General features: G+C 37.9%; 1 pseudogene; it reads left to right on the top strand.

Annotated features, from left to right (window-relative positions):
- Positions 1-2,068: 2,068 nt before the first annotated feature.
- On the top strand, positions 2,069-2,984 carry LOC110122728 (olfactory receptor 9G19-like; annotated as a pseudogene).
- The last annotated feature ends 6,784 nt before the right edge of the window (positions 2,985-9,768 follow it).

The raw sequence follows: 9,768 nt of genomic DNA, 5'->3' as shown, positions 1-9,768 counted from the left end.
CTGAGTATGCACATGCATGCACACACATGCACGCACTCGTCACCTAAAAATATATATATTATTTTTTCTCGGACATAAGAGGGTTTGAAAGTCTTGGATCTAATAGCAGAAATATATCCATGCCTGTTCAGAACCCTGAAAATCATAATTTAGCCCTTTTTTGATTGTGCGGTGTGGTGTTCTTGTTCTTGCAAGTTGCACCATAAACAAGCCAAGATGGTTCTTCCCCTATAGCTGGCGACAGCAATGCTTCTACTCTTGAAGGAAATAAGATTATTAGAGGTTGAATTTCATAACTTCATGTATTAAATTATCATGAATTTGGTGGCCTAAGCATCAAAAACTTATTCTCTTATAGTTCTGGAGCTCAGAAATCAATGGCAATGGGTTAAAATCAGGGTCACGATCCACCCAGAGGCTCTAGTGGAACATCTCTGTCTTGTCTCTTAGGCTTGCTGAGGTTGCTGGCATTCCCTGTGGTTGTATCACTCTGAACTCTGCTTCTCTGGTCACACTGTTCCTTCTCTGGGGTCTGTAGTTAAACCTTCCTCTACCTCCTTTCTATAAGGATATTTCTGGTTGGATTTAGGGCCCACCCTAATAACCTTCTATTTCAAAATTCTTAATTTTTAACTTAATGATCCTTTCCCCATAAAGTACATCCACATGTACCAGGAATTAGTAAAACACTAATTTGAAAATATACATGCATCCCCATGTTCCCAGCAGCACTATCTACAAAAGACAAGATATGGAAGCAATGCAAGTGTCCATCAACAGATGAATGGGTAAAGATGTAATATATGCATGTACACAACATAATGTTGCTAGCTACAAAAATTAATGAATTCTGCCATTTACAACAATGTAGATTGATCTAGAAAATACGAAGTGAAGTAAGATAAAGACAAATGCTGAATGACATCACATATGTAGAATTTTAAAAGTAATACAGATGAATCTATATGCAAAACAGAAATAGACTTACAGCTACAAGAAACAAACTAGTGGCTACCAATGGGGAAATGAAGGTAAAGTGACAAATGAGGGTTACGGGATTAAGAGCTACAAGTCATTATGTGTAAAACAGATAGGCAACAAAGATGCAACATATAGCACAGAGAATCATAGCAAGTATCATGTAATAGCTTTTAATATAGTATAATCTGTAAAAATGCTAAATCATTATGCTGTACACCTGAAATTAATGTAATGATGTCAATCTACTAAACTTCAACTTTAAGAAAAAGAACTTGAACATCTTAATGGGCCATATTCTGCCTACCACATTCCCCCAAATCATTCAGTTTGATGTTTAGTTTTTCATTTTTAATTCTTATTTCTATAGGAAATTAATACACATTTTGAACACAATTATCCATTGATTAATATTTTCACTTCCTTTCAGCATACATTTGAATGTCATACATACATAGATATGGTCTCAAATTCCTGCTAAGTAAACCTACTGTATTATTCAAATTATACATTTTATTATCTTTTTTTTTACTTTATTTTTAACTGTGTTCTTGGTTTTGTAGTAAAAAGTTAAATAAAATATAAGTATTGCTTTCAAAGAAATTAGTATAAATGCACTTCCAAGGTTATTTCAACATGTGGCTAGACTAATAAAAGTATGCTTCTTCAGGTAATTCACTAGTATAGACAAAGGATTTAAGAACTCAAAAGCAAACTCCCTTTCATCTCTTCTACATGATTCCCAATCACTCTAGCTGCAAACAGAAAAGAAGATGAACAAATCACCATCTCTCAAAAGGAGGATGATTAGGTTAAAATGTATGGTGACAAACTATATTATGTTCATAATATGATCTTTCAAGGTAGCATAGAGAAATTTCAAAGTTTTCTAGCATGAATAATTTCCAGTTCAGCATAAACTTTTTTTTAAAACATGATATATGCATCAGTTGAGTATTTAAACAATCTAAAAGGACATATAATGAGGAAGCTGATAACATCAATACCTTAAATCATGACATATTAATCAATTTTTTACAGAAAGGAATAAAAAAAAACTCAAACTCAGTGGGCAAAAAAAATATATACCATGGTGAAGGAGTTCATACCTTTAGGATTTATGACAGACCCATGGTTACAGAGAGTTCTCTTTTATATCTTCCTTATCATCTATATCAGCAGTCTTTTAGGGAACATCACCCTGATTTCTCTGATCTGTGCTGATTCTCAACTCCACACACCCATGTATTTTCTTCATTGGGAATCTTTCATTCCTGGATCTCTGGTATGCTTCCGTCTATGTCCCCAAAATTCTGATGACCTGCATCTCTGCATGACAAGCACACCTCTTTTGCTGGCTGCTTAACCCAGTTCTTCTTCTCCACTAGACAGGCCTACAGTGAGTGCTACCTGTTGGCTGCCATGGCTTATGACTGCTATGTGGCCATGTCTAACACGTTGCTTTATTCCCAGGCCATGTCCCCAAGGTTTTGTGTCAGTCTTGGTGAAGCTTCCTACTTTAGTGGCTTTGTGAACTCAACCATCATCACCAGTGAAACATTTACCTTGAGCTTCTGTGGGAACAATGTCATTGATTATTTCTTCTGTGACCTGTCCCCCCTTGTCAAGTCGGCCTGTGATGTGAACGAAAGCTACCAAGCTGTCCTGTATTTCATACTTGCCTCCAACATCATCAATCCCACCATGCTTATCCTTGCCTCCTATCTCTTCATCATTGCTGCCATCTTGAAGATCCAGTCCACCCAAGGCTGCTCGAAGGCCTTCTCCAGCTGTGGTTTTCACCTGACAGCTGTCACCTTGTACTATGGGTCAATTCTCTTAATTTACACCGGGCCAAGTATGAGCTATGCCCTGAGAGAGATAAAGTGGTGTCCATGTTCTACACAGTGGTGATTCCCTGGTTGAATCCCTTGACCCATAGCTTAAGAAATAAAGATGTTAAAGAAGCCTTGAGGAAAATGTTAGATAGAGCAAAGTTTCTTTAGCAAAGGCTTTGGTAAAGAGTATATTTTTATTTGCTTGTTTGTTTTGCTTGTATTGGTTTTTGAAGATTAGTTTCTATGTTATTGATAACAGCCTGTAAATCTCAGAAATAAATAAATTAAGCAAAAGATAAAATCACTGAATAATGTAGAAATACCAGCCTGAATTTGTCTTTTTAGGTTGGCACTAATGTTCTTAGAAGGAAAGTCATGACCAACCTAGACAAAATATTAAAAAGTAAAGACATTACTTTCTCAACAAAGGTCTGTCTAGTCAAGGCTATGGTTTTTCCAGTAGTCATATATGGATGTGAGAATTGGACTATAAAGAAAGCTGAGCACTGAAGAATTGATGCTTTTGAACTGTGGTGTTGGAGAAGACTCTTGAGAGTCCCTTGGACTGCAAGGAGATCCAGCCAGTCCATCCTAAAGCAGATCAGGCCTGGGTGTTCATTGGAGGGACTGATGCTGAAGCTGAAAGTCCAATATTTTGGCTACCTGATGCAAAGAGTTGACTCATTTGAAAAGTCCTTGATGCTGGGAAAGATTGAGGGCACAAGGAGAAGGGGACAACAGAGGATGAGATGGTTGGATGGCATCACCGACTCAGTGGACATGGGTTTGGGAGTTGGTGATGGACAGGAAGGCCTGGCATGTTGCAGTTTAGGGAGTTGCAAAGAGTCGGACACAACTGAGCAACTGAACTAAACTGACTGATGTTCTTGAATATCTTTTAAAATAAATCAGTCTGGGCTAATTGGAAAAAAGTACTAGGCATGCTAGCTCAGAACAGAGTTTATAGTATTACTGGGATGCTCAGAAGTTGTTTGTTTTTTTTTTTTATTTCAATTGACAGCTTATTCATTAATTGGAAGCATAATACTATAATCTCTAATATAGAATAATAATACTGGCTATGCAATCACTGTCATGATTAGACAATTGAAATCTCTTGGTTCCAATCAGATCATAGGTAATGAAAAAAGAATGCAAACACAGATTTTTTTATTCCAGAGGTACTTATTCATTTGTTATGAGTTAGTACTAGTTGGGAGTTCATAAGTACAATATCTACTATAAAATGTCATTCAAAATAAATTTATTTTTTCTTTTCTGATTTTTATATTTTTCTTGCTGTGGTGCAAAGATTTCCTTGATGGCATATATAAGAAAGAAAGACTATATTTAGAGTTGTGGCAAGCTTCCAATAAAATAATATTTTTCCAAAAAAATAAAAGAGTGAAGGGCCATGGGAGAGCTGTTGTATGAAACAGACAGAGATGGAAATAGAAATAGATAATTAGAGAGGTAAAAATATTTCAAAAACTTTACATTCAAGAGAGGATTTAGGGTTTGTTAGGGCTGCCATATCAAAATACCAGAGACTGAATGTCATAAACAATTGAAATGTATTTCTCACAGCTCTGGAGGCTGAACTGCCAGGATCAATAAGCCAGCATGGTTGGTTTGTTCTGATGTCTTTTTCCTTTGATGGCACATGCTCACTTTCTTACTTTGTCCTCACATGGATCTTTGCGTGTGTGTGTGTGTGTGTGCGCAAAAGTATCCCTGGTATCTCTTTTTCTGTTTCCATTTTTGTTTGTTTTTATAAAGATACCAGTCAGATTGCATTAAGGTTCATTCTAACCATCTCATTTTAACTGAATTTCCTTTATGAAATCTCTATCTCCAAATACAGTCACATTTGAAATTACTTGAGATTACATCTTCAATATATGAATTTTAGAGGGTTGTGATTCAATCCATGGCACCAAGAATGGATAGTGTTTCCTGATGAATGAGACAAGGAAGTGTAACCTGGACAGATAGTGAAACACGGGAGAGGGAAAAAACACTATGAATCACAAAATAATATGGACTAGAAAAGTCCAATTAGTACAATTTGGAGAATTTTGGGTTATCGCACACATGCTATGTGTGCTAAGTCTCTTCAGTCATATCCAACTCTGCAGCCCTATGTCCATGCGATGCTCAAGGCAAGAATACTGTCGGTTGCCATGCCCCTCTCCAGGGAATCTTCCCAACTCAGGGACTGAAACCACATCTCTTAAGTCTCCTGCATTGGCAGGTGGGTTCTTTACCACTAGTGCCACCTGGGGAGCACACACACAATTACCCACAGGTATGATTGCATTTGACATATTCATTTTGAGAGTGGGCTTTTAATAAAATACTCCTCATTTCATCATATACTAATTAATATGCTATCCCCAGCTCCAAATGAGCTCTAATTGTGTCTTTGGAGAGGGAGGCACACATTTTTGGGCTTCTCTGTAGAAGAGGCCCCCAAAGGATTATTGAGGAAACACTTATATCTAACAAAGCTCGCTAAAACATCAGAGGAGAGGGCAAAGGGTGTCACTTCCAGGAGTGTCCGTCCTGATCAAGGGTAAGCAACTAGGGTCAGGGGCGGCTAAGTGGTCTGGCTTTTCTATGACCTCAGATAGTCTAGTCTGGCTCTCAAAAGCTCATTCTTATGCCAAACACACACCCACACACACACACACACACACACACACACACACACATCTTCTAACTTGAATTTCATTCATGTTATATGCAACCCTCATTTAGAGTTCTAATTCAGTCTGGTAACTATGCTGGGTCTTCATATATTCATGTACACAGTAGAGAAAATAAGAGGGCAAAAAAAGACATGCATTTTTGACTCTAGTGGTTCTAATAATGCTGTGCTGTTCAAACGGCTAGTGTGTGATATTTTCCTTCTTGGTCCTCATTTTCTGGTGCTAGGAGGATGCAGTCTTCCCTCAAATTTTAAGTGCTCCAGTGAAGGGAGAAAGGGACAGAGCAGCTTCAGGGATCACATGACCTGAGAAGGCCTTTTATATGGGAGACTCAACAGGACTGGCTCTGATATTTTCTTTGTTGCTTATTTTATTCACTCTTTAGTTGCAATTCATCTCAAATTCAGAAATTATTTTAGCCCATCTTGGTGGTTATGAATCTTCTCTTTAGTTACTCTTCCTTTTCATTAGTGACATAATACACTGACCACTTGAGGGAAAATGTGTCCTGGGAAGTTTGAGCAAGGTTAGAAAGGAGACATCTTCACATTATAAAGATAATTACCCATTAATTAATTTTAGAAATATTTATTAAGTGACAATTAGATGCCAAGAACTGTTCTATACTTTGGAATACAGCAGTAAACAAAACAGAAAAGTCTTTTTGACCTGTGTTGTTACATTCTCATGGAGAAAGACAGACAATAAACTTAAGCAAAAGGGAAGGATTGCAATTTTTGTCCAGTCACTGATTGACTCTATCTGTAAGTGACCTCATGGATGCAACACTCCAGACTCCCATGTCCTCCACTATCTCCTAGAGTTTCCTCAAATCCATGCCCATTGAGTCAATGATGCCATTTAACCATTTCAACCTCTGCTGTCCCCTTCTCCTTTTGGCTTTCAATCTTTCCCAGCCTCAGAATCTAAGTCTGGGTAAAAAGAGCAGGATCTGAGCAGAAAAAGAAGGATGGGGATTTTTGGTGTGAAGGGGATATAAAATTTAAAACAGATTGAAGAGGATGGGCAGAAATGCCAGAACGTGTCATTTGATAGAAACTTAAAGGAGAAGAGAGTGTGAGTCTTGCAAGTATCTGGGGAATAATGTTCACACCGGGGAACAGATAGACCCAATTTATCTGATGCTGAGCTGGGGCTGCTATTCTTAAGAAACTGAGAAAGTCTAATGAGGTTGGGACATAAATAAAGGAGGAGTGAGTCTTAGATGGTAAGGATCTGTAGGTAATGGAGGGCCTGCTTGTGAAGGAAATTAGGGCCACTGCACAGACTTTGACTTTAACTTAAAATAAATGAGTAAATTTGAGTAAATTTTTTTTAAGAACTAGAGTTACATGAATTCCTTCTTATTTTTGTAAACAACAATAGCAACTGATACATTGAAAATAAACCATAGAGGAATAAATGTGTAGACCAATTTGAAGGATTTTGCAATATTTTTGGCAAAAATGTTAGTAGTTTGACCAAGATGCTACCAGTGGAGGTGATGAGAAGGGCTCAGATTCAGGGCATGTTTTGAAGGCAGGGACATGAGGATTTCTTGGAAGTTTGAAGAGGAGGCAGGAGAGAAGGAGGGTAGGTTGATTCTGAATGTCTGGCTTGAGTAGAGTTTACTAATAATAAGAGAAATGAGCAGATCAATCTGTTTGGGGGAGTGAGGGCTAGGAATTCAGCTGTAAACATGAAGTTCAAAGTGTTTATCACTCACCTCATAATTATAGAATATTAGCATTGCAAAGAAACTTAGAAATCTTTTAGGGATTGAGTTTTTAACCTAAAAATCATAACTACTGAATCGACGAATAGATATCTAGGGATTTCTCATCTCTCAAAATGTTTGATTGTTTCAGTTCAATCCAGTCTCTCAGTTGTATCTGACTCTTTGAGACTCCATGGGATGCAGCATGCTAGGCTTCCCTCTCCATCACCAACTCCTGAAGCTTTCTCAAACTCGTGTCCATAAAGTCAGTGATACCATCCAACCATCTCATCCTCTGTCTTCCCCTTCTCCTCCCACCTTCAATCTATCTCAGCACCAGGGTCTTTTCCAATGAGTCAGTTTTTCACATAAAGTAGCCAAAGTATTAGAGTTTAAGGATTGTTAACCTGTTCTTCTGGAGAAGGGAATGGCAACCCATTCCTGTATTCTTTCCTGGAGAATTCCATGAATAGAGGAACCTGGTGGGCTACTCTCCATGGAGTCACAAAACAGTCAGACATGACTGAGGACTAACACTAATCTGTTCTTACACATGATGTTGTAGACAACCATTCTACTCTTATATTTATGATAGATTCTATAAGGGATGTTAATAAATGGTATCTTAGGAACTGAGTGCTGGAAAATGATCAATTAATTTTTCATGGGGCAAAATTATGCTCCAGGGAGGACAGTGGCATTCTTCAAAGCACATGTATTTGTATCTTTTTTTCCCATAGTCCTAATAGGTAAGCAAAAAGATTTACTGTACAGAACAGTAAATTATATCTTGTAATAACCTTAAAATATAGGCAGAAAGATAACTGAATCACTGTGCTATACACCCGAAAATAACACACTCTTGCAAATCAACTCTACCTCAATAAGAAAGAAACAAAAAGGAAAAACAAACACACAGACACACACATAGGTGATTAGCATCAGGCTCTGTCCCTATCAATTCAAGGCACTAAAATGTGCATTTCAAAGCCTGCCAATGCTTTGTTGAGTGCATGTGAGTAGGCAAAAAAAATAGGTATATCTATATATACATATATATATATATAAATTTTCTGGGTTTTAGAAAGATTATGGGGGACACCACTATTCTGGCTTAAATGGTTTCCTTGTGGAAACTTAGTCACATTGTTTTTTCTTGAGGTCAGATTTAAAATATAAGTCAGACATTACTCATTTTTCTTGGAATGAAAATAGCTATTACTTTATGATATTTTCTGGTGGCATTTTTATGTACATATCACTGATATTTTTCTCATTTCTTAAACATGAGAAAGTGTGGGTTGGAGGTTGTTAAAAGACTTGCTCACAATTACAGACCCACCAAGGGATTTGAACTGAGGTGCCATTCCCACTGTGCAGCTGTGCAAGGCTGACTATGCCAGCCCTGTCTGTTCCCAGGTAGGCTTTCTGATGTGTTTGTGTTCAGCTGTTATGTTAGCGAGGGCTAGGTGAGGAAGAATGGATTCGCTCATATGACTGGGGTCCAGCTTGCTGTGAGAAAGGAGGTCCAAAGGAGAATGTAACCAGATGTAATCTTTCAGCACTCTAACTGAGGCTTATTTACATGGTGGTGTCAGAATGTCAAAAGTGAGAATCGAAGCATTCTTGTATGTGTGTTAGTTGCTCAGTCATGTCTGACTCTTTGTGACCCCATGGACTGTAGCCTGCCAGGCTCCTCTGTCCATGGAGCTCTTCAGACAGGAATGATGGAGTGGGTAGCCTTCCCTTCTTCAGGGGGTCTTCCTGACCTGGGGATTGAACTCGGGTCTCCTGCATAGCAGGGGAATGCTTTACTGTCTAAGCCACCAGGGGAGCCCAGTGTTTCTTGAGATCCATGCTTAATATTGACACGGTGCTGCCAATGTGGCAAACTATTTGTCAATACAGACCACGAGATCATTCTAGATCAAAGGGTAGAATAAGAGAATCTACTCTTGATCTCATGAAATCAGTTTTAAAAAAAAGGTCATTTAAAAAATATTAATGACATAGATCATTGGTTTGTTTACCTCTCTATCTGAGAGACTGACTCCAGGTCTCCTGCATTGAAGGTGAGTTCTTTACCATCTGAACCACCAGGGAAGCCCATTAGAGAGTTAGTTTGGTGGGCTACAGTCCATAGCATCGCAAAGAGTCAGACTGAAGTGACTTAGCACACTGCACACACATACAATGTATAATATGATTAATCTGTGACCTCAGAATGATGACTACATGATTTGGTCTTTTAATAGATTGCTCTATAAGTTCCACCAAATTTACTTATTCACTCTCTCCAAGATTTTGTAACTTCTTGTGTCAAAACACAGAAGGGGTGCTTCCACTGTTAACTAATAATTTGAAAGGATCTTGTCTTCAAGACTTCCCTAATCTTTGGAGGTTAAATTTCTATGTAAATACACATTCCTAGTTAGAAGAAGAATTGAAACTGAGAGTCTTTGAGTTTGCTTGTTATCATAAGTTTCCCAGTTTATACAAGCCATAGTAATTTCCCCAAGACTTC

Source organism: Odocoileus virginianus, chromosome 10 (genome assembly GCF_023699985.2).
Source record: "Odocoileus virginianus isolate 20LAN1187 ecotype Illinois chromosome 10, Ovbor_1.2, whole genome shotgun sequence".
In the NCBI taxonomy this organism is placed as follows: Eukaryota; Metazoa; Chordata; class Mammalia; order Artiodactyla; family Cervidae; genus Odocoileus; species Odocoileus virginianus.
The sequence above is the reverse complement of the archived record's forward strand: the minus strand, read 5'-3'. Positions and strand labels throughout refer to the sequence as shown.